We start from the raw sequence: 25,703 nt of genomic DNA on the forward strand, positions 1-25,703 counted from the left end.
CTGCTGAAGCTGGCTGACGTTATCTGCAATTTTTGAATATACACATCTTTGCTACCTGAAAGAAATCTCAGGCAGTCAACAAAGAACTGGGGAGAACTACCTAAAAGAAAGGGATGTTCCAAACTATTTTGTCCCCCAGGTTTCAGGGTCAGGTGTAAGAAATAATCATTGAATAAAGTAGATATTTTTACTGTGCTGACCCTAAAAACAGTTCAGCAGGCAGTTGCTTCAACTTGCTATGGAGATGAACAAGGGTGAACACGAGGGTGCAAGTAAGACCAAGAAAAGTTGTTCCTGAGGGTCAAGTTCTATCATCATCATTATCATCACCATCCCCACCATCTACTCATCCCCAAAATATCAGTTATTCAACGAGGAATTTTCCAGTGATTTGGGTTCTAACCAAGAACCTCAGAAACATGGAAGTACTATCACAGTATGTAGGAACTTCCAAGAAAGATATATATATATTTTGCAGCTTCCAAATATTTGGTGAATTTCTTGGTATGGCTTCAAAAATCCTGTAATGGGTTTTTCTTTCAAAGTCTTTCAACTTCAGTTCACAATCCCTTTTATTTATTTATTCCATTTGCTGTATCAATTCATCTATTTCCTGGCATTGCTACATCTATCCACAACTCACATCCTGACTGTCTCATTTTCTGATGAGGAGATTTCCAGTCCAACCCTACAGCAAAGCAAGAGGTCCTATACAGTTGTGTGTGTGTGTGTACATGTGTATATATATATATAAAACATATTAAAAATTATTAAACATTTAGTTATTTTATTAAACATTTAATTGTTTTACCTCCTGGTGCTCGTTTTTATCCTTTGAATATAAAACATATGTCATATATCGTATATTGTATATCCTATATCGTATATCCTATCAATTATATCATATCATTCTATTCTATTCTACTCTACTCTACTCTACTCTACTCTACTTTACTCTATTCTATTCTATTCTATTCTATTATTATATTATATTATGATGTCATCCTAATTTCCTTTCTTCTAATATTAACAGTTTTGAATTCTATCCCTATCCGGCTGTTAAATGTCTAGTATAATACTCTGTTAAGAAATGAGATTATGTTTCCTTGCTTTCATGGGGCTGAAGTTCATAGTGTACCAGTATATTTTTGTACCCTCCTCCCAAGACTGTCTCTTTCCTTGTCAGGAGGAGAGAAACTGAAGCTCCCAAATTTAACACAAATGCTGGGGTCAAGAAAACAAAGTATTTCTGTTATAACCAATTGTGCTCTCGCATGTATTTTGATGCTTCCCTCAATATGAAGACTTGACATACTGGTTTTGGCTCTTTAGAGGCGTCCTTCTCTCACAAACAATCAAAGACAAGACAAGCAAAGTCAATGGAGGAAGCCGGGTTCACTACGTAACCACAACTCATTTCACAACAGCCTTGCTTAGCACTGGAAATTCTGGTCCCAATTGTGGTTATAAGTTGAGGACTAGCTGCATTGTGCCAAAAGTTCAATGTTATACGATCTCAGGACTTACAATTTTGGAAAACAGCCTAATCTTGAAAAGAGAGTTTATCTTATTTTTCAATATAGCTATTGTAGCAACACCCTGGAATCCAAATAGCTTGTAATATTGCTAAAGACATTCTTTTTTTTTGTTATTTGGTCAAACAGTTTTCATTCAGTTTCATGCAAGAAAATGAGCTTTGGGAATTTCTTTCCAAAGAGAAGAATTTTGAATAAATTGTCATGGATGACCAACGTCGTCCATGACTAAGACAAGACAAGAAACAATGGATGGAAACTGAAGAAAGAGAGAAGCAAACTAGAACTAAGGAGAAATTTTCTGACAGTGAGGACAATCAACCAGTGGAACAGCTTGCCTTCAAAAGGCGTGGGTGCTTCATCACTGGAGGCTTTTAAGAAGGGACTAGACAAGCATTTGTCTCAACCGGTATAGAGTCCCCTGCTTGAACAGGGGGTTGGACTAGAAGACCTCCAAGTTCCCTTCCAACTCTGTTATTCTATTATTTCTGAGGCCTTGAATTAGAAGATGGCCAAAGGTTGCATTTGAGTCTCCTATCCTCCATTATACAATTTCTTTTACAGCATCCTGGCTTCCAACATGATGGGTTCGGTTCCAAGAAAAGATTGATACTGAACATTTTCCAGGAGCTTTTTTCACTAGTGGGATTATTGACGCTGCTTAAAAAAGAAACAACCCAAAAGGGGGGAAAATAATAAAACATTCACCTTGAGAATGTGTTGGGAAGATTTCACTTTTCTCTGGAGAAATTTGGAGCAATTATCTGTCCAGTTTGTCTGCCCACGGATTTGCTGAAGGATTCTGAAAGGCTATGTGAGGCTAACTCCAGCCTCTAAAAGCAAACAGACAACTGCATTGATTAAAATACGTTCTCATCTACCGTATTTCAAACTAATCATATCATTCATCAAGGTTCTATTATTTGCTCATATATTACCCACCCCTACTCACACACAAAAAAAATAGTTTTGCACAGAAGATGATTTACACATTGGCCCCATTTGCATTGCTTTAATATTAGTTCCAACAAGGAACAAGCTACTTAAGGTGGGAAACTTGAAAGCTCTCCTGCCTTGAGGGCACAGACTTCAACTAAAGACTCATGAGAATTCCTTCCAAATCTACACTTCTGGCGGTGCTTTTGATATCAAAAGAGGAACAGCTGTTGACCATCTCCTTGTAACCTTCAGATGCAGTCTGATGATGCATTGACCCAGCTGTTTTGTCCTGGAAAAGAAACTCTAGGAAATGCAGTGCTCGACAAATCAAAATTACGGAGTATAGCCTTGCTGCATTGCAAGACATTTGATGTCCATGTTTCGGATTTAGATCAATAGAATTGCTGAGGTCTTTGGGTGGCTAAAATTTGATGGCCTGATTTATATATTAACGAGATCCACAAAACAAGCTGAAATCTAGCATGTGGCGCAACTCCCGCAGACTCGAAAATAGAATAGGAAAAAAAGTGGAATGAAAGTCCTCAATCATAATTCTTACATCTGCTGACTGAAGAAGTACAGTTCGGGGACAGTGGTACTCAAAAGGTGAAGCATTTGGGCAAAACAGAATTTAAGAATTATTTACTTGAGATTAAAGAATTATTCACTTGAGATTAAACAATAATCCCATAATAATATGGTAATCCCATAATAATCCCATAGAGATTAAATGAATAATCCACAGTTGAGATTAAGGTCAGAAACAATGGATAGAAACTAATCAAGGAAAGAAGCAACCTAGAATTAAGGAGAAACTTCCTAACAGTGAGGACAATTAATGAGTGGAACAGCCTGCCTTCAGAAGTTGTGGGTGCTCCATCGTTGGAGACTTTTAAGAAGAGAGTGGACAGTCACTTATCTGAAATGGTATGGGGTCTCCTGCTTGAGCAGCAGCTGGACTAGAAGACCTCCAAGGTCCCTTCCAGCTCTATTCTGTATAGAGTATATAAATCTTTGAGGAATACACTTCCTCCCCCAAGGAAACCCACCAATGCTTTGACAACGTATGTCAACAGAGCCAATTTGAAAGTGGTCTGAATTCAATATTTAATTGCTACATATTGATAGACTTCAAAGCCAGGGAACTGAATCAATATTCACTGTTTATCTGGAATCAGCATTCAAGCTGAAAAGGAGTCATATTCAGAGCTGTTGATAAATATTTCATAACCTGATAGCTGAAGGAGATGCCTAGATTGTTTTAGGACCTCTTTGCCTCTTTGCATTGTCAAGTGAGCGCGGTTCAAGGATGTATTAATTTCAAAATAATTTTAAAGTGAACCTCTGTGTTTTTCTGTTCTTTGCCTCTCCGCTTTGCTGGGGTTGAAAACCAAGGCCAGGATGAATCAGATGTGTGATGCTGTGGCACATCAATTCTTCTCTTCTATCTTTAGCAAAGTGAAGTGGAGGATAATCAAAAGACATGTGACATCATGGGCAGGAAACCTTGACTTTGGATAATTATATGAGCTCTGCTGAAGTTGACCTTCTGCCTGTGAAATTTCTGATTTCAAAACTACACAAGATCTTGCAGAACAAAAAATTGTACGCATTCCCGCTTATGAAACAGAGGTTTCAAGGAGGTTGGTCCCTGCTTTTCCTTCAAATTAGAAACACAATAGGAAGAGAACTGTGGCTGCAAGGTTCTTTAAAACAAAAACGGTCACATTTGATGGTGTTGTTGTTGTTTTTTCAAATGAGGGTGGGAACACTGCCGTTTCATAGGTTTTGAGTCTTCTTGCCAATTTATAATATGCCACTTCATGGGAATGGTGCCCAGGATGTGGTATGGCCATCTTTATCCTGTTAACAGCATGGATTTATTACCAGTGGTGAATAATTTGGGGCGATGCTCTGCTGATGGAGTTTATGGCATGTGGTCAAGCCATCTATTAGCACGCAACTCTGCAACTGCTCAGTAAAACAGCTTATGGTGTCATTCAAATCACCAAAACTCAAGGGTCTATGGTGCTGTTTTTAATTACGCTTATCTACGGCTTTCTTTTATGCTTCCATCGTTATTCATTCCACACGGCTTCCTGCAGGCAGGAAGGTTAGTTAAGTTAGTTTAAGGAAAACAGAAGTGTTTTGTCCAGAAAAGCATATTGCAATTTGGCAGGTTTCCGTATATCACAAGAGGTTTTGTCCTCGTTTTCCAGATACAGTTCATGGTTCTTTATTGTCTCTGCTATCATTTTGAGAGCCAGGTTAAGGTGCTGGTTTGGAAACCAGGAGATTGTGAGTTCTAGTCCTTCTCTTTGGGCCACAGGGATGCTGATATGAGGAAAGTAAGAGGCAGAAGTATTAAATTTTAAGTCCACTGCTTTTGAGTGATATGTTTAAAAAAAGGTGGAATTCAAATCTGAGCAAAATTTTCCCCAATTAAATTGTTTTTCAGTTTTCAGATGATTTAAATCTTCACAACAGTGTTACAGTGCTTGTTCTCTCTCTCCCTTTCTCTTTCTCTCTCTCTCTCTCCTTTTTTCTCAGTAACATTTTAGTCTAATCTCCTTATTTATCCCTTCCGTCCTTCTTTCCTTTATATAACAGACATGATCTTCTCCTATTAAGTTCTTGCCACTTCTACTCAGCCAAAAGGTAAGTGATATGATTAAAGCAGATGATATCTCGCCTAATCCATTATCATCATTACCCACGATATAAAAGAGGGAAGAGAAAGAAAAGGTCAGAGGAACAAGATAATCAGCGTGACAGCAGCAGCATCTGCTTTGGCTTCACGGAACCTTTGACCAACTGGCCAAAGAGGGGAAATACAGTATGGTGGATGCCTGGTGGACTTGGGTGGAGACTGGATATGTTGACACCTCTCAATTCATGCTATTATAGATAGATAGAGATATAGATATCTATGAGCCGGGTGTTAGTCCCCCATCGACTAACATTATTCCGATGATGTCGGCAGCTGCTGACGAAAGCTAGGTGTTTTATTCTGTTAAACTTTTATAGTTTCATAATATTCCTGGTGCCCATGTGTTTTTTGCTCTTTGGAAGATGAATATACCCAGAATTACACTTTTATTTTTAGTGTTATTATCGATATAGATATATATAGATGTAGGTAGGTAGGTAGGTAGGTAGGTAGGTAGGTAGGTAGGTAGGTAGATAGATAGATAGATAGATAGATAGATAGATAGATAGATAAAAATAGAAAGAGAGAGAGAGAGAGAGAGAGAGAGAGAGAGAGAGAGAGAGAGAGAGAGAAGATAGACATACAGACAGCTATTTAGATCACCCATCTATTAAATAAAAAATAAAGGAGCGGGTATATGAAACTCACTGATTGATCCATTCTTATGAAAAGGAAGAAGAAGAGAAGAAGGGGAGGACAGAGACATGGATTAAATATTGGATAAATATGGGAGTTAAATTTGTTCCTGAAACCCACTGACAATTACATGGCAGATAGCTCAAAAACTGAGCTGCCTTTGGCAGCCTTACAAAGATAACCTTTGCATAATGAGAAGGACTTGAACAATTTATCCGATGTTCTGGTCCGAAGCAGTTTCCCTTTGAATACAGCACATACATATATCCTAGTGTTACACTTGTTTTAATCTTAGACATTTAAATGTACTGTAGATAGGTAAAAGGAACATGAATTTTCTCTTTTTCACTGGCTGAGTGTTTGATACAAGGGTTTTATTTTTACTACAAGTATCAACATGTTGACTGTGATTACTATTATTTCCTTTATGTTCTCTTTCTCTCACACACAGGCGCGCGCGCACACACACACACACACACACACACACTCAAAAACACGTTTAGCTGTATTATGGACAACTGCACAGAAATGTCCACATAGGTTTGGGCTATAATCCCTTCATTCTTCTAGGATGTTGTGCTTTTTTTGCCAGCTTTTAATGCGGCATTTTCCAGTGGCCTCTTTTTAAAATACTAATCAGTCTTGGATCTGACTTGTTTACATTGTTTCATGATTAAAGTAAGCTGGCTAAGTGTTGTCTGGAAAAGATAAATGATAGGTAGGTAGGTAGGTAGGTAGGTAGGTAGGTAGGTAGGTAATAATAATAATAATAATAATAATAATAATAATAATAATAATAAGAAGAAGAAGAAGAAGAAGAAGAAGAAGAAGAAGAAGAAGAAGAAGAAGAAGAAGAAGAAGAAGAAGAAGAAGAAGAAGAAGAAGAAGGAGAAGAAGAAGAAGAAAGTTGGAAGGGACCTTGGAGGTCATCTAGTCCAACCTCCTGCTCAGGCAGGAAACCCTATACCATTTTGGACAAATGGCTGTTCGGTCTCTTCTTAAAAACTTCCAGTGTTGGAGCATTCACCACTTCTGGAGGCAGTTTGTTCCACTGGTTAATTGTTCTAATTGTCAGGAAGTTTCTCCTTAGTTCTAGGTTGCTTCTCTTCTTGATTAGTTTCCATCCGTTGCTTCTTGTCCTGCCTTCAGGCGCTTTGGAAAATAGCTTGACTCCCTCTTCTTTGGGGCAGCCCCTGAGATATTGGAAGACTGCTATCATGTCCCCCTCGTCCTTCTCTTCATTAAACTAGACATACCCAATTCCAGCAGCCGTTCCTTATATGCTTTAGCCTCCAGTCCCCTAATCATCTTTGTTGCTCTTCTCTGTACTCTTTCTAGAGTAAGAAATGGATCTTACTCTAAATATTATAGTAAGAATGTATTTGAGGATTCTTACACTGATAATAGGGCTAGTAACTCTTACGTAAAGAAAAACTAGGTGGAGGCTTGTTTCAGAAGAGATTGAAAGTGCAGGAGAAAGATGCCCAATACCTAGTAGTAATTAACTTTTAACCTTAAAATCATTTAAATCATAGAGTCTACTATAAGCCATGATGGTAAGGACATGATATAACCCACAACACAACAGATAATGCAAAAGCTACCTTTTTATATTTGCATCCTGCTGTCAACTGCAATTATATATGCCACAGGGTCTGTAATGTGAAGTTGTAATAAAGCTTTGACAGTTGCCCTCTTGCCAGTCCTCAATTAACAACTTACTATCTTGAAGTCATTCTGTCCAAATTGGTCTGTAGATTACCTTGAACCATGAACTTACCAAACAGAACTAGTTTCACACAATACACAAAGAACGTAGATCAATCAAACAAACCAAAAAGTGCACGCTAACTAGACTTAACATATTGTACAAATGCAACCTCTCGTATTTTAAATGGCCCAATTAAGTGTATTGTAGGGATGTGAATGGTGTGTGCCACATGTCCCCAGATTTACAACTCTGAAATCCTGTGTGTTTTTCTTCCTATCTAATTTTTAAGAGTTGTTTTGTTACAAATTCTTTTAGGGAGTAGAAAGTAGAAGATAAAAATGCAGACAGGTAACTATAGGGCAGGGGTAGGCAACCTTGGCTCTTTTATGACTCGTGGACTTCAACTCCCAGAATTCCTGAGCCTGGCTCAGGAATTTTGGGAGTTGAAGTCCACAAGTCATAAAAGAGCCAAGGTTGCCTACCCCTGCTATAGGGCTATTGACTAAACAAATACTTGAAAGTCAATGGTTTGGCTGGATTGACATTAAATTTAGTGTATTTTAAATCTTAAATCTGGCTTTAACAATGCCCAGTTCCTGCATTGATGTACCACAGTCAAGATTGCCCAAACAAATCAAATCTATTATTGCTTGAACATCCATCCCTCTTGATTTCACCTTGATGCCAGATAATTTTTTTTTCAAATATTTAGTTGTCTTTTAATTCATTTTCACTTTTCTTTTGTTTCTGCCAGATAACTTGTTTCTCCTGCTCTGCAAAATTTTCCTGTGGGTTGGTTTTATTGATACTACCATTTAACTTATTTTAATTAAATAAACACCTGAACTGGCCAAGAATTTTGTTAAATGGGTTAAGGTTACGAGAGAGAGAGAGAGAGAGAGAGAGAGAGAGAGAGAGAGAGAGAGAGAGAGAGAGAGAGAGAGAGAGAGAGAGAGAGAGAGAGGGGGGGGGGGAGAATTCACTGCACTTTTATTTATTTTGTTGCTTTTTTAACATGGTATGAGGTCTGTTTTATGATAGTTTTGTTTATGTGAACCTTTGGTTTAGTTTGATTTGGTGATTTGATGATCTTGGTAGTTAAGTGGAATTAAAAGTGTCTAAAAGCTGAACAGTAAAAAAATATACATTTATTTATTTTATTTATTTTATCAGCATCCTCTTTGGAAAGACAATTCAAAAACTAATTCTTGTGGCAAGATGGGTAGCGAACAAATTCAATAAATAAATTCATAAAAATTGGTTTTAAAAAGAGGAAGTTTTCTCTGTGAAAGTTCTGAAAACTCAAAATATATTCCCAGAGAAACTGAAAAAAGGGACATCGATCTTTCTTGCTGATTTCTCAGTTTCTCAATTTCCGTAAAATTCTACAGCAGGGCGATACTTTTATCGGGGCCCGGCCAAGATGTAGGAAAGTAGTACTTTTTACATAAAATTAAATTCAATAAATAAGTTGCAAGCTTTTGCATCATCTAGAACTCCTCATCCAACAAAATGTTACTTGGTATGGAGACTAAGTCTAAAAAAAGTGAGTCAGTTTATTGAACAATAATATCTGCCATCCAATGCAGCATCCAGATAGTTTTCAGATTTTAAGCCCTTAAATATGAATTCTTCTGCCTCCTTCTGAGCCTCGTATCTTCTTGAAGAGGCAGAAAATAATGGAAGAAAACAAGAATCATGGGGCGAAGAAGGGCATTGTTACATAAGACCAGTGCTGGCAAATGACAGGGGACACCATCGAAACAAAAAGTCACCAGCTCCTAATGAGGCTTGTTAGTGATGCTAATCTATGTAAATGTTATTAATTGAGAAGATCTATCTTTTATCTCCAGCATTTGGTAATCAGGCAATTAAAAAACAATGACCATTCCCGGTGGTTGTTCTTCTGATTTTTTTTTTCCTTGTTGTTGTTGTTTTTTTTAAAAAAAAAAGTGATCAAAGAGTCCAGTAGAAAAGTTCCTTATCAAAAGCAAGGCCTTGCCTTAGGCTATCAGGCCTCATTAAAAGCAGAAAAGCTCTGTTGATCACCAATTAACCTGATTTGTAGGAACTCTGATAAAGACCTCAAACAACACAAGTTTTCTTCCTTGGAATAAATGACACCGTTTATTGACAAAAATAAAAGCGTTAGATTTGGGGAAGGGGGGGAGAGGGGAAAAAATGGAAGGGGAGAGAAGGACATGAAAGGACTTATTCCTATTCAGCACTACATAGAAGATAGCTGCAAGGAGAAGCTAAGATTAACCACATGGGTGGCTTTCTATCCACACTGGATAACGGTGGGCCTTGCTAGTCATGGCGACAAGAACCAAATGTGGACATATTTAGAAGGCCTTCCTTGTCAAATCCACTCAGATTAGACCACCAACTGCATTAATTATGGATACAATCAGCTCTGCATAATGTGATTAAGTAGAATATCTTGGCCTAAAAAGACTGGATGGGGGGATTTCTCTTTCTTTCTTTCTTTCTTTCTTTCTTTCTTTCTTTCTTTCTTTCTTTCCTTTTTCTTTCTTCTTTTTTCTTTCTTCTTTCCTTTCTTCTTTCCTTTCTCTCATCTCTTCTCTTTCTTTCTGTCTTTCTTCATTGTCAGTTTCAATTTTGATAAGTCATGTTAGGCAATATGTTATTAAAAAATGGGGAGGGAAGAGATTAGTTGATGCTTCATAAGATCTTTTGCTAAGATTTTAATGTTGACGTGAATTAGTTGTAGCAGAAACAAACATAAAGTAATAAAGATCTGATAACAATCTAAAAAAATACATAAATAATCTTTATTTAGTTCCTTCTCTAATTATGTTTTGGCTACAGGTAAGTAGGGCTATTTTTGATATGACTTAAGATTATCCATGGCTTACAGATGTGTTTGTGGACAACTTGCATGCACACACAGGCTCACAAACACTGCTAGCAAGTCACGCCCCATCTCTTCCTCAACCAATATAGCCCTTATTAGAATATAATTCCTCAATTTTGATAAAGCCGACTATAATTGCTTATTCCTGTCAGCCTATCTCTACGTTTGAATGATTTTAAGTGACTCAGTTGACCAGGCCAAATGGGAATAGATGGGAAGTTGATGCTACGTCTATTACACAACTGAACGTACCAGGGGAAAATCAAGACTGTCAGGCACAGCCCTGGGAAGGTGAAGGGGCTATTGAAAATCAGAGAGATTAGCAACTCATCGCATTATTTGTGGGTTATCAAGAGACAGAGGTAATGAAAGTGAGACCTATATCCTTGATCAATAAGAGTTTGACTGCATTTTCAGTTCATTTTCTCCTGCAGAGAGAGAGAGAGAGAGAGAGAGAGAGAGAGAAACAGCCAACCTCCTATTGATCACAGTGTTAATCCATAGCTGGTCTGGCCCATGCCTAGTAAAACACGTGGGGGCTGGGGGAAAAAAAGAATAAGATAATAAGCAGGAACTCTTGATCTTTTATTATGGTGTGCTGGATAAAGAGAGCAGGGAGGGCTTCAAGATGATGCAATGTTTCATGGTTAACTCTTGCTGGGATGCTGAATTTGAAGCAAGGAATCTAGAATATAGAATATAAAATATAAAATAACAGAGTTGGCAGGGACCTTGGAGGTCTTCTAGTCCAGCCCCCTGCTCAAGTAGGAGACTCTATACCATTTCAGACAAATGCTGTCCAGTCTCTTCTTAAAAGCTTTCAGTGTTGGAGCACCCACAACTCCTGAAGGCAAGCCATTCCACTGATTAATTGTTCTCGTCAGGAAATTTCTCCATAGTTCTAGACTGCTTCTCTCTTTGATTAGTTTCCATACGTTGCTTCTTGTCTTGCCTTCTGGTACTTTGGAAAATAGGTTGACCCCCTCTTCTTTATGGCAGCCCCTCAAATATTGGAACAGTACTGTCATGTCACCCCTAGTTCTTCTTTTCACTAGGCTAGATGTACCCAATTACTGTAACTGTTATTCATATGTTTTAGACTCCAGGTCCCTAATCATCTTTGTTGCTCTTCTCTGCCATCTTTCCAGAGTCTCAACATCTTTTTTATATTGTAGTGATCTAATGGGATGTCTGAAAAACCCTGGGAGATGGGATGAGGAGAGAAAGGTCAGATAAGGGACTGCATTATCCACAGATGGATAGTGATTGGGGCATGCGCAGTGGTGGGATTCAAATATTGAACAACCAGTTCCCTTATTGGATGCACGCCTGGGCCTCCAAGGCCTAGAACAGACTTCCAGAAGTGGCATCCACGCACTCCTGGCGGGACGTTCTCTATATATATTTCAATATACATATATATATATATATATCTAGCAATAGAAAATGCCAGACAAGACGTTGGGTTTCATTTTCCAACAACTCATAATAGAAATTCAATTTGGAATTAGCCTTGCCTGCATTATTTTTTTTAAAAAAAAAAATAATAATCAGGCAACAGTAATGAAATTAATTCGTTTTTCTAATAAATTATTGCGAGAAGTTGAAAAAATTCAACTAATACCAAGCAGTTTTATTAGGATCGTCAGTATTAATATCAAATCCTTGTGTGCTCATTAAAAGAAATACAGTAAATTCAATTAATGCACATTAATCCCTAGTTGACATTAACATCTGATAAAAAAACCCCAATATTGATAGAGATTATTAAAATGGAAGCAATGAAAGTTGGGGATGGGGACTGAAGTGAAAGTGAACACCAAGCATATGGGAAGAAATACAAACATATTATCCAGCTACATATTCCTGTCATTTGAAATCTGTAAGATATATACAATGGTATGTGAGTTCTTAAAAAAAAAAAAAAATTGAGTTTCCTGGTAATGAAATCCTGACATACCAGCTCTTGCGCAGATGGGAAATATCAAGAACTGTCCATCTTAAAACTGGTTTGTGTGATCAAACTTAATAAAACACCAGAAGAGAACAAAAAATGAAAAGTGGAATAGTGTACAGGCAGTCCTTGACTTACAACAGTTTGTTTAGTGACCGTTTGAAGTTACAAAGCACTGAAAAAAGTGACTTAATGACTGTTTTTCACACCTAGGGCCACGGCAGCATCCCTGGGGTCATGTGATCAAAATTCGGACGCTTGGCAACTGACTCGCATTTATGACGGTTGCACTGTCCTGAGTTCATGTGATCTCGTTTTGCGACTTTCTGACAAGCTAAGTTATTGGGAAGCTAGATTCACTTCGCATCGGTGTTACTAACTTAACAATGAGAATGATTCATTTAACCACTGTGGCAAGAAAAGTCGTAAAATGGGGTAAAACTCAGTTAACAACTGTCTCACTTAACAACAGAAATTTTGGGCTCAGTTGTGGTTGTAAGCCAAGGACTATCTCTAGCTATCAATTATTCAGTCAGGTGGATCTCTTGAATTGCATGTGGAGACATCTGTAGACAGAGTAGTTACTCAGCGGTTAAAAGAGTAGCTAGAGAAGAGCATCTTATAGGCTAGAATACTTACCCCCAAAAGTACTCCGTGGTGTCCTGTTCTTTGAGTTCTAGCAGTTAATATTTTTCTAGATGGGCTGCCGTTTTAGAAGGTTCTACTCCATTCGAGTTTTATTTCATCTCTCTGTGACTGGAGAACTTAGTCCTGAGAAGTTAAAATGTGAGATCCATAATAAGTTCCTGCTGCTATGTCACAAGGAAAGCATTGGTGCACAATGAAAATATGTTTCGTGCTGAAGCAGATCAATCAGGAACCTGATATTTATATGAATCTGATGTTCTGTACCGGCCCTTTGTGAAAGGACAGTTGCTCATTGGTAGAGCATATGTTTTCACCGGAAAATAAAAATATAAAAATTCTTGAATCATAAACTGGTAACGTTAGAAACAACTTGTGTTTCTTTCTCACTATCTACCGGAGGCACTCGTTCTTTGTCCAAGTCCATCCATCCATCTATCTTCTGTACTAGACAGAGATAGATGGATGGATGGATGGATGGATGGATGGATAGATGGATGGATGGATGGATGGATAGATGGATGGATGTATCAATGGATCAATGATCGATGGATATTCTAAGGAGATGATTCAGTGATTGAGTAATAAATAGATACATTCAGTGTAAGAATGAATACAATTTATTTAAGTTTATGCTAACCATCTCTGGGAAACTGATTTAGACCAGAAGGCTGTCACAATTCCTAACATTGGATAACTGTGTATTTTTAATTAACTTATAAGAAATACTCTACGGTGGCTTTTTTGAAAAAAAGTCTTCACTAAACCAGCATGAAGAGCCATTGATGTTAAGTGACTTATTATTCCTTCAGTCAGTATGGATGTATTTCCATGTTGACTTCCCTGTCTCTTGTGTTGTGGAGCTGGCTTTCAAGTGTGTGAAAAATAGAAGGAAAGTGTCAAGCCTTATCACATGTTTGACCTTGCTTTGGGATTGGGGAAAAGCAAGCTGCACTTTGCCTTATCTAAATAAATCCATTACCCTCTCCATCATAATGTGGTTAAACAAACTTTGCAAGTCAGCCAGCAAACATCACCATAGTTAGAGTCTAATCACTTCTAACTCTTAAAAAAGGGAAAAAAAACAAAGACAAGAAAGAAACATGCATTAGAATTTAATCTCTTGGGATCATTATCTGATTTTCTCTGGTTACACTATGAAAAAGTAATTTGTTTGTTTTTTGTTAAAGACAGACTAATAAGAATGTTGGTCAAAATTTGTGCTTTAGAAACAGAGACTGCAAAGGTATGACTATGGGGAGAGATGTGTGTGCTTGTGTGTGTGTGTGTGTGTGTGTGTGTGTGTGTGTGTGTGTGTGTGTTAATTTAAAGAGCCAAAGTTGGGGAAGAAAATCATAAGAAGCCGGAGAACCTAGGCCCAGGCAAATGAGTTTGACTTTCCACAAGAGAATGTTTTTTACAAAATTAAATTAAAATAAAAAATGCTGCTTGATCCTTTTTCTTTTTTTTTTTTTACCCCTGCTAGGAGAAGTTTGCACGTTCTTCTGGGATTTCCCACATTGTACTCTGAAGTTGCTATGATTACGATACTGAAGACAGAACAAAGGCACTTTCTCCAGGAAAGATGAAACACAAACAAATCTAAAGAGAACGTGGTGCTTTGTGTTTCCCAAGTATGTACTGGGGGGAGGAGGAGGGGGGGGGGAGAAGAGAATTAGATCTTTCTTTGAAAGCCTCAAGTAGAACCAGGAATTGTTCTGCTGGAGAGGAAAGAAAACTATGGCAGTTATCTTTCCTTACCATGGCGTCACAAATTCTGATTGATTTCATGGCATGCTATCGGAGGCACTCGTTCTTTGATCCTTTCCTCCTGATTTCCTTTAGCATATTCTTGCTTGCTTGTTCCACACACTCCCAGGTTCTGAAAAAGAAAACAGCAAAGATTAGAAAAGGGTAGGAAAGTTTGGTGGCCTACAGATAAGGAGGAAAGGGTTTGATGTGGCAAGGTGAAAAGGCAGCATATGTTAGAAAACCACAGGCTATTGTCTGTCTTTGTTTATGCAGCTTACCTTTTGCTGGTCAATTTAAAACCCCCTCCCCTTCACCCTTCAGAAGTTCTTCCATAAATCTCACCCAGCCCAAAACAAGCAAATAAATAAAACACCAGAAAATAGATTTTCAAACACGGGTGTCTTTATCCCATCTGTTTGAGCAGGTGAAAGATTATGGTACAATTCGCAGAATATCGTTTCCACTCCTTAAAACAAAATAGAGCAGAGCAAAGAAGGAAAGAAGGAAGGAAGGGAGGGAGGGAGGGAGGGAGGGAGGCTGCCATAAAAAAGAGAGGAGTCAACCTATTTTTCAAAGCACCAGAAGGCAAAACAAAAAACAATGGATGGAAACTAATCAAGGAGAGAGGCAACCTGGAATTAAGGAGAAACTTCCTAACAGTGAGGACAATTAATCAGTGGAACTCCTTGCCTCCAGAAGTTGTGGGTGCTCTATCACTAGAGGCTTTTAAGAAGAGACTGGACAGCCACTTGTCTGGAATGGTATATGACACAGGTCAGCAACCTGTTGCTCCGGAGCTGCATGCAGCTCTTTGAGCCTTCCCCTGCGGCTCCCAGTCTCCTCTGCCATTTGCAGACACAGACAGAGCCTCTCCCTCCCTCCCTCCCTCCCTCCCTCCCTCTCTCTCTCTCTCTCTCTCTCTGTGTGTGTGTGTGTGTGTGTGTGTGTGTAAAAAAGAGAGTTAGCCTCACCCTGTTGCAAAGAGCTGAAAAGCTTTTTGGGTGTGGCTCCTTCCTTTGCTGCGTCTCTGCAGGAAGCAGGAAGCAGGCAGGGCAGGAGAGAGCTAGCTAGCCCAGCTGTGCTAACTCAGGAATTCTGAGAGTTGAAGTCCATGAGTCATAAAAGAGCCAGGTTGCCTACCCCTGAGCTAGCCCAATAAGAATGTGTGTCAGCTGGTTGAAGAACAGCTTGAAGCCAGCTTATCAGGTGAGTAGAAGATCAGAGAGAGGAAGAGAGAGGGGGAAGAGGGAGAGAGAGAAAGAGAGAGAAAGAGAGAAAGAAATAGAGAGAGAGAAAGAGAGGGGAGAGGAAAAAGAGAGGGAGAGGGAGAGAGAAAAAGAGACAGAGAGAGGAAAGAGAAAGAAAGAAAGAGGGAGAGGAAATAAATGATCAACACAACAATATATTTTAAAAACAATGCCCCAAATGTATACAGTATCTATTAATTGATTAGTTCATTCATTTGCATTTATTAACTGCCCAACTGCCATGGACTCTGGGCCGTGTCCAGACACTAAACCTCCATAATAATGTAGACAAGTGTTAATTTTGGAGCTGTCAGCTAACAAGAACAGAGCAAAACAGCCAGACCCCCCTAACTAAACCATTTCCACAGGCCATCAAATCTCTACAGAGATGAAGGTAGGATGACAGCTGATTCCAGGATCAGAACCTGGAGATCATGACCCTGAAACTAAAAGAGAGCCCTGTTCAGAGGAATATACAGAACAAACAAGGTTGTAGGGAAGATAAGGTAGATTGGTACTGGGAATAGCCTTTGGAGTTAGCAGTCTGTAAATGGGTGTTGGCTTAATTAGAACGCCAGTGAAGAGCCCTAAGCTGTATTGAAGCATCAGACCCATGTGAAAGATTCAGAATGATCAAGATTGCACTGCACCAGGTAAATATCAGGAGGCAAACAAAGGTAACAGGTGTAGGTGCCAGGAGATCATTATAGTAATATAGGCTTGAGGAAAGCTTGATTAGCAAATATCAACAATGCTAAAGTTTCCCCAGTCAGAAACCCCCAGATCCTTTCCATATTTATCAAGTGAAACAGAGGAATCTGGAAGCCTTGGATAAAAATAGATGTGAGACTCAGGTGTGGGTGGGAAGAACTCAGAGGCCACAAAAAACAAAATACTACATATATTGGTCTTGTCCATATTCAAGTAAAGGTGCCGAAAAGAAAGGCTTGTAAGCCATTCTTCACAACTGACCGTGCATGGGAATCCTTGATGCTCTCTAAGCTTGTCTGGTGGTTTGTAGATGTGTCATTACCCAATTAGATACCATCATCAGTGTTAATGATGTTACCTAGCTAGATAATGAAACATCTGCAAGCAGCATGAAACATCTGCAAGTTCAGAGAGCACAAAGGACTCCACACTGACCCACAGATATATTCTCTCCTATTGTGACCTTGCTTTGTCACCAATGTCCAGGAAAGACCAGAAGGCTTAATAATCAGCAGCATCACAGTGATAAAACCTGAACTTTTTTTTATTAGGTATAGTGCCAGAAAAGACTGATAAACAAAGCATATATTTGACTTTGCATGTTACAACAGCGGCAAGAACTATGTTTGCACAGTATTGGAAAAATGAAAAAATACCATCAGATGAAGAAATAATTAAAAAAATACTAGAATGGGCGGAGATGGATAGATTGACTCTGAGGCTGAAAGAAAAAGAAGAAACGAAATATTATCAAACTTGGGACTTATTTTATCAATGTCTAGAGGAAAGAATAAAGGATTAGGAACTAAATATATTGTAGCGAATGTAAACTCAGACAGCACGTTTATTGAATAAATACTATTGAATGTATGGAAAAAAATCAATAAAAATCTTTTTTTAAAAAGATATTGGAAGACCAAACCAAGGTATCCAAAGGAAGGACACAAGATAAGAGGAACTAACCTCTCCTTGCCTGCCAACAGTTGTGTCTATCGCATTCAGTATTGGCTTTTGGGGGGGGGGCTGGAAAGTCACATTTTCAGAGGGAAACAACTTCATCTACATGAACCATCCCTGCTGATTCAGGTCAAGGACATCTTATTCCAGCTTTTCATTTCTCTGATTGTCAATCAGAAGAGTGCAAGATATTGGCAAGCAGAAGGTGCAAATATGGCTCTCTCCCCATTGTTCTCCAGTAATTGTTATTGGGAGTCTACCATCCCTCTCAGTGGTAAAATCAACTCTCATTAGACCTGTCCTTCATGAATGCATCTAATTTCCTTTTAAAGCCATCCAGGTTAGCAGTCATTGCCATGTCTTGCAGTAGTGAATTCCAAAAAGTCCATTATCCAATTAGCTATCTGATAGAATCAGTAGAATATCCTCCAATTGTCCACCTGTAGAATTTGTCTCTCTGACCTTCAAATCTGAGAACTTTGAGTAGAAAGAGGTATGCTGGAAGCATTTGCTGGACAGCTCCTACCACAAAGCTTCTGTCTCCAATTGTTAATCGGTTTAGCAGGTCATCAAAACTTCTACTGTATATTAAAAATAATGGCTAGAGTCATACGACCTCTTTAACCACACCAGTTAAAATCAGCTTAAAACCAGTTCACCAAACGTGAATTACTGAAGTCAAAATGGAGGTTTTATTTCATTCCCTTTTTTCATTTCTTACAGGGCTTGAGGAGGATTGCCTCTATAAAAGGAAGCTGGCTGGATTCAACAGAGATTTTTTCTTTTGTTTCATTTTAAATATAAGTAGGTCAATGATAACCTTATTTTGTGATTTTTCTCAGTTTTCTCTACTTGTGTTCCCACATTCTGATGATAGACCTTCTATTAGCAAAGTTCTAGTTGCCTCTTTTAAGCCTCATCAAATTGAATGCTATTTGTATGTCCAGTCCTAGGAACAAAGCCATCTTCTGTGTGTATTGTTTAAAGAAAAGTATGGTTTGTGCCTTAACATATGGTTAAAAACCCAATAAAGCAAATTAGGATTTATGCAGTAAAAAGACAGCTTACCAAGCTGCAGATGGGCCCAATGTTTTGAATTCCTCCTGGCTTCAGACCCTCAACCTATTTACGCGCCCGCACACTTCAACCCTTATAAGAACTGCCGCTGTGTTAAATTATGATCCAAGGACTTTGGGGTGGGAACAAATCAATGGGGATACCTGGGGCAGTGTGTAATGCAGCAGCTCCTGCCAGCAGGAGAAACAGCTTCCAATCGTGGCCCCCCAGTAGGTTAAATAAATATAATACTCGAAGAGCAAGGACAAAGGATCAGATGGCAGCCTCGGTCAGCTGTTGATAAAATACAATCTTCCTTTAATACACGCTGGGAAATTTATTTAGCACTGACACAAGGAAGGAAGGAAGGAAGGAAGGAAGGAAGGAAGGAAGGAAGGAAGGAAGGAAGGAAGGAAGGAAGGAAGGAGATTGAGAGATGGTATAAGAGAGTAAGAGAAACTAAGAGCAAGGAAGAGAGGGAGGGAGGGAGGGAGGGAGGAGATTGAGAGATAGTGTAAAAGAGAATGAAAGAGAAAATAAGAGCAAGGAAAGGAGGGAGGGAGGGAGGGAGGGAGGGAAGGAAGGAAGGAAGGAAGGAAGGAAGGATGTTCACACGTCTTAAAGAAAGGGGAAAGTATTTGTTTGAAAAGGCCCAAAGCTTATTCATGTATGAGTTGCTTTTTCCAAGAAGAAGAGTGAGGCTCCAAAGTCTGCTGGGATAGTTAGCTGGGGATTCATGGGACCAGCAAAGTTAACTAAGCCAGTGTCCAATAAGCAATGCTGTGATTGGATGGGGCAAGAGACGCCAACTTTAGGCATCACTAGGAAGGGTGAGTCTAGCAAAAAAAACCAGTCTGGCTGGAAGAATCCTAATGCCCCAACTTCAACACTTGCAGTCTCTGGGAATGTAAACTAGGAATTTTGGGATTTGTAGTCCAGCTCATCTAGAGAAGTTTGTTGGCAGGCATTTGGGACTTTTTCAACATCTTTGCTAGGGCTAGGGCTAGGGCTAGGGCTAGGGCTAGGGCTAGGGCTAGGGCTAGGGCTAGGGCTAGGGCTAGGGCTAGGGCTAGGGCTAGGGCTAGGGCTAGGGTTAGCATTGGGGTTAAGGGTTAGGGGTTAGGTTTAGGTATTAAAGCTAGAGCTAGGATTAGGGTTAGGGTTGGGGTTAGGGTTAGGTTTTCAACCTCGGGAACTTTAAAATATGTGGGAATCAATTCCCAAAATTCCCAGCCAGCCATGAATTTGGGAAGTTGAAGTCCACACATCTTAGAGTTGAGGGGGTTGAAGAACAATAACTTAGAAATTGGATTCCCCCACATACTGTATGTGAAGGAATCATATCATCCTAAAAGCTGGAGTATATAGTCTCTATATGGCATATCTCACATATGTAATGAGTTCTGTATGATGTCAGTTAAAGGTGTCATAGATTGGAAGGTACTTTGGAGGTACCCCAAAGCAGGAATCCTCATACCATCTTGGACAAATGTTTGTCCAATCTTTTCTTGACAACCTCCCACAATTTGTATCCTTCCATAATATACATCCAGAAAATATTTGGGCCAAGATTGTGGCTTAAATCCGGGTGTAGCTCCAGATACTAAATAACATTGCAAAATTGGCATTATGGAAAAAAAGAAAAAGAACCCTCCATTAACATCTTTCATTTCCTGAGGCTTTGTGTGAGATGGTAAAACATATTATATATGGACTATATAAGCGGAATGGTTGTTTTCCACTTTAAATTTACTAGTTTTTGTCCAGGTGTTCTTTTGGTGGCAGGGATTTGAATAGTTTTGTGTGTGGTGGTGGCAGTTGCAACGTTTCTTTTGATAATTTTGCTCATTAGCTTGAACTGCCCGGAGGGGATAATTTATTCCAGAAAGAAGACCTACTATACTGTGTATTAAAAAATGATAATTCATTGCACCACTGCCCAGGAGCATGTTCTGTTGAGCTCCAGAGAATGCTAAAAAAAAAAAAAAAAACCCACAAGATGTAGGATTGGTATATTCAAAGAAGGGCCAGGGATTCTGCACAGAAAAACTGTTTACCGTCTGGAAATGCGGTGCCTCTACTTCTCTAAATCAGGATTTTAGAGGTTTTATTTGGGGGAAAAAGAGCTTTGTGGAATGTTGTCCTCTCTAAAACAAAACAAAATCAAGCTAGAAACATCCAGAAGGACTTTATTTCAAATGTGATGGACTGAAAGTTTTCCAAGTCAGTGTGTCCCGAGTCATAGATAATTTTCCACTTCTATCTGTATTAGCACCCAACTTCCCTGTCCATTTTGCCAGGGTATCCAGGATAATGAGAACTGGCTCACTTTATCTTGCCAGATTTTGAAATCTGGAGCCCAACACAAAGCAAAACCCTCCACAAGTTCAACCTTCCAGAGAGATGAGAGAGAGACAGAGAGGGAGGGAGAGAGAAGAAGAAGAAGAAGGAGGAGGAGGAGGAGGAGGAGGAGGGGGGGGGGAGGGAGGAAGAGTGAGAGAAAGAGAGAGAGAGTCCACATTCTTACTCAGACAATATTATTGTTATTGGTTGCACAATCAACCAAACATTTAGACTGAATTTGGAATTTTTATCCACTTATCAAATCCTTCCCAAGAACCTGGGAGAGGCAGATATTATTGCTATTATTATAGTTGGCTGAGAAGGAAGGAAGGAAAGAAGGAAGGAAGGAAGGAAGGAAGGGAGGGAGGGAGGGAGGGAGGGAAGGAAGGAAGGAAGGAAGGAAGGATGGAAGGAAGGAAGGAAGGAAGGAAGGAAGGATTTTCCATTAATTTCAATAGAATCTTTTCTGCTTCAAAATGAAATCCAGAGTAGCCTTCAAAACTAAATTTGGAACATCAGAACTGAAACTGGTGCTTGGAAGCAGAAGACGGATAAATGTATAATCTGCTCCAAACAAGCTTCCTAATTCCAAACTCCTTTTATCCAGAAAACATCAGCCTGGAACAGTCCCCAAGTTTCAGTAGGAGAATTTTGAACTAGTTTTGAATGTTAACATAAAAGTGGTGCCAATTATAACAATCATCTTTCTCTCTCTCTCTCTCTGTCTCTCATTCAGAAAGTCCGGTTCTCTTCGAACCAGATCTGAACTGTAATACGCTCCATAATGCTGGATTTAAAAGGAAGAAGGAACTCTCATCCTTCACTTGGATGCTTAATCGAAATAAAACTAAATCTATCAGCACCACAGCTGGGGGGGAGCAAATTATCTTAATTAAATGATAATTTATTAAATGTATCTCCTCCCCAATGTGGGTAAAGCAGGGACTAGGATTAATTAATTTGAGAGCTGGTTTGAATTCAGATTACAGTAGCTAATTCTGTTGGTTGAAATTCTTTTTAAAACAGATTTTGGAGAAGATCAAAGCAACACCAGCCTCCAAAATATTGAGACTTTCAGGAGGATGGATAGAATTCAAGTCCGTTTTCTCAGGAATAAATCCCACTGGATTCTATGGGGATCATCCCAGAATTGCACCTGGAGAATGCTAGGGCAGAAACAGGATTCCCAGGGCAATAGAGTAAGAAACTCAGATTTCTGCAAATAAACTTTATAGATGTTTGATGGTTCGACTCTATTTAAACCCTGCAAATATCAAAGGCAGAATTCTACCGAAGCATAAAAAAAACTTTCACTGAAATTAGGAAAAGGTTAATAAAGATCTCCCCCCCCCCAAGTGAACAGGTTCGGTAAGATGTTTGTGTGGTTTAAGGTGAAGAAGTTGCACTAAAAACATCACACAACATAGACACAAACACACACGCATTGCGATTTCTCCAGCTTGTCGCGCCTAAGAGAAGTTGTACTCCGAAGTAGATTACAGGATCCCAGGTAGGGGACGGCTGGCTTAAATGGGAAATGGAGAAAGAACGGCCGTCTTTTTTTATTTTGGCAGGTCCAAACACAGGATTGCGTAGGAACCAATCTCGCTGAAGCCACACGCGTGTATGCCAGTGCACACGAACACCACAGGTGCGCGAAATCCAGTCTTGGGAAGAGCGAAAACTCTGCGCTCCTTCGTTTCAGGCTGCCCGTTTCTGACAGGCAGTTCAGTTATTTTTAATGCACCCTTCAAAATCTCCTTTTTAAAAATTCCTTGAATTCCTATACAGTGGAGCATAACGTTGCAAACGTGTTTCTTTTTAGTTCTTTTCACCACAAAGGTGTGCCCGAAACCTGGGGAGAAACGGCGCAGAAAAGGGTGTTATTTCATCAAGCGGACTATTAGGATAAACCCCGAGAAAATATCTCAGCACCTGAACGTGTTTCTATCCTGGGTCGGGACAGAAAAAACAGGAGAACCAGATAGGAAAAAAAAAAAATATTGGAAGATTGAAATAAAGCATTTCCCGGTCCCTTAAACCGGTCCGCTTTTTTTTTTTTTTATTCTAGTGACTTATTATGAGCATAATAATAATATGGATAATTTTACTGTCCAATGTGTTAAAGCAAATACATGGTGGGTCAGGCGATTTTTGAATGTTTGGGTTGCTGAATCTATATGTAAATAAATGCTATCATTAGTTTCTGGGTGCGGGGAAGGAAGGAAGGAAGGAAGGAAGGAAGGAAGGAAGGAAGGAAGGAAGGAAGGAAGGAAGGAAGGAAGGAAGGAAGGAAGGAAGGAATATTATCAAATTCTTCCCAAGAACCGGGAGAGGCAGATATTATTGCTATTATTATAGTTGGTTGGGAAGGAAGGAAGGAAGGAAGGAAGGAAGTAGACTGAGAGGTGTAAAAGAGAGTGAGAAACTAAGTGTGAGAGAGGGAGGGAGGAAAGAAAGAAAGAAAAAGAAAAAAGAAAGAAAAGAAAGAAGAGGGAGGAATGAATGAATGAATCAAGAAAGGAAGTAGATTGAGAGATGGTGTAAAAGAGAGTGAGAAACAAAGTGTGAGAGAGGGAGGGAGGAAAGAAAGAAAGAAAAAGAAAAAAGAAAGAAAGAAAGAAAGAAAGAAAGAAGAGGGAGGAATGAATGAATGAATGAATGAATCAAGGAAGGAAGGAAGGAAGTAGATTGAGAGATGGTGTAAAAGAGAGTGAGAAACAAAGTGTGAGAGAGTTGCCATGAGCAACTCTTTCGAATCCCCCCCACCATCTTGGCGGAGTATCGGGCTTAGGAGTGACCTGCGGGGAGGGAGACACCCCCAAAAGTGGGCCGAACCCCTCCAAAGTTGCAAAGGAGGCGAGAAGGAAAATAAATTCGATTTAATGTGCACGCCAGTATAAACCGAATTCCAGTTCCATCCCAAAATTTAATAGAGTGGGATATACGAATACCCCTTAGACGATTTCCCCCCCCCCCCGACCACACGTACTAGAAATAACCGCGTGAAATCAGGTTTTGTCTGAGAGGCTGGGTTTTTTTTGGGGGGGGGCTGATGTTTTCAGGGTCTTAGTCTGCGGCCTTGGAGTAGAGGTACCACACCCCAATTGCCAGGACTAATCCCTGCCACTGTGGAAAAGTGGGGTGAGGGTTGGAGAGTTCCCAGGACTGGAGAATAGGGAATTCTAAGGGCAAAAAAAGAGGAAAATAAAATAATGAATAATGGAATCTGACTTTTTTGGGAGGGGGGGAGTATCCTAGGAAGTAAAATGTTATGCCGGCAATGCAGGAACTAGAATAGAATAGAATAGAATAGAATAGAATAGAATAGAATAGAATAGAATAGAATAGAATAGAATGCTTTATTGGAAGAACTGTGATTGGACACACACGGAATTTGTCTCCAGTGCAGAAGCTCTCTGCGTAACCTCAGATTTGAAGTTTGACGGGAACCAGTTGCGCATCTTTTAGCCTACACTGAATCAATAGCCGCAGCTCTTCCGCAAACGTTACCCCAACTGTTCCCCAACCCGCTGCCCTCCCCCCAAGTTGGCTCCAACAGCGCTTGACGGCCCGCTCTGAAAGCCCCCCTTTTTGTTCGAGTCTTGATAGCACGTTCCCACGTGCTCTGAGCCCCCGAACGGGACGGCTGAAAGACCAGAAAAAAACCCACCCTTTCTTTTCTTTCTTTCTTTCTTTCTTTCTTTCTTTCTTTCTTTCTTTCTTTCTCTCTCTCTCTCTCTCTCTCTCTCTCTCTCTCTCTCTCTCTCTCTCTCTCTCTCTCTCTCTCTCTCTTTCTTTCTTTCTTTCTTTCTTTCCTCGAATTCGGACGACCTAGTAAGGAAGAAATAGGAAAAAAAGCCGAGCAAGGGAAAGACAACGAGCCCAAGAGCGGCCCGCCCTAGAGAGTGGAGACGTGGCGGTGGGATTTACGCGGTGGCTGCGGTATTTATTCGCTTGGGGACGGTCCTCCGTCTCGCCCCCTCCGCAACCCGCGTGGCTCCCTCCGGCGATTAATATTTCATCGGAGACGCTTTCGCGTTGGAGACGGTGAACTTTGCCGGGCGAAATTCAATCGCCGCTTGCAAACAGGGCCGGCCGTCTGGAGCTTTGCCCTCGCCTGGCCTCGCCCAGCGCCCCCGACCCCGCAGACGACGGCCGGGCGGCCCCCGGGGCGGCGGAGCCCTTTCACTCCCCGCCACTTGATTCCCATCTGCCTCCGAGGGAGACCGGGGCGAGAGGGAGGGAGGGAGGGAGGAATCGCCGCTTCCTTTGGCCGAGGGTCCTTCGCGAGGGGCCGATGTTCCGCTCTTACACCTGCCCAAGCAGCCCTGGAGTGGAGGCCTTAAGGCAGGAGGCAGAGATTTCGCCTATAACTTAGAGAACTGCTGCGAGACTTTTCCCGAAAAAAAAAAAAGCCCACAAGCCGGATCAGACTCCGAGTGATATAGGTAGAGCTTTTAGGGTTAGCTTTCCAAAGACTTCAGGAACCCAGCCTGCTGTCCAAGTTGGCTGGTTGGGTTGTGGGGTGGTTGTGGGGAGGGAAATTAAGTACAGTGAGTTTTTCTGGCTGACTTTTGGTGAAATTCAGCAAGGAAAGTAATGAGATACTCTACAAAGAAATGGGAC

The 25,703-nt window shown here is 40.1% G+C and overlaps 1 long non-coding RNA gene across 1 annotated transcript; it reads left to right on the forward strand.

Moving 5' to 3' along the window:
• The first annotated feature begins 15,900 nt into the window (after window positions 1–15,900).
• LOC120316463 lies at window positions 15,901–22,315 on the forward strand. The gene is made up of 4 exons (XR_005558969.1): window positions 15,901–15,966; window positions 16,578–16,660; window positions 18,399–18,479; window positions 22,101–22,315. It is a non-coding gene; the product is annotated as an uncharacterized LOC120316463 (long non-coding RNA).
• Window positions 22,316–25,703: the final 3,388 nt, after the last annotated feature.

Source organism: Crotalus tigris, unplaced genomic scaffold, assembly GCF_016545835.1.
Source record: "Crotalus tigris isolate CLP2741 ecotype Arizona unplaced genomic scaffold, ASM1654583v1 scf7180000019364.2947544272:3078424, whole genome shotgun sequence".
NCBI classification, from domain to species: Eukaryota; Metazoa; Chordata; class Lepidosauria; order Squamata; family Viperidae; genus Crotalus; species Crotalus tigris.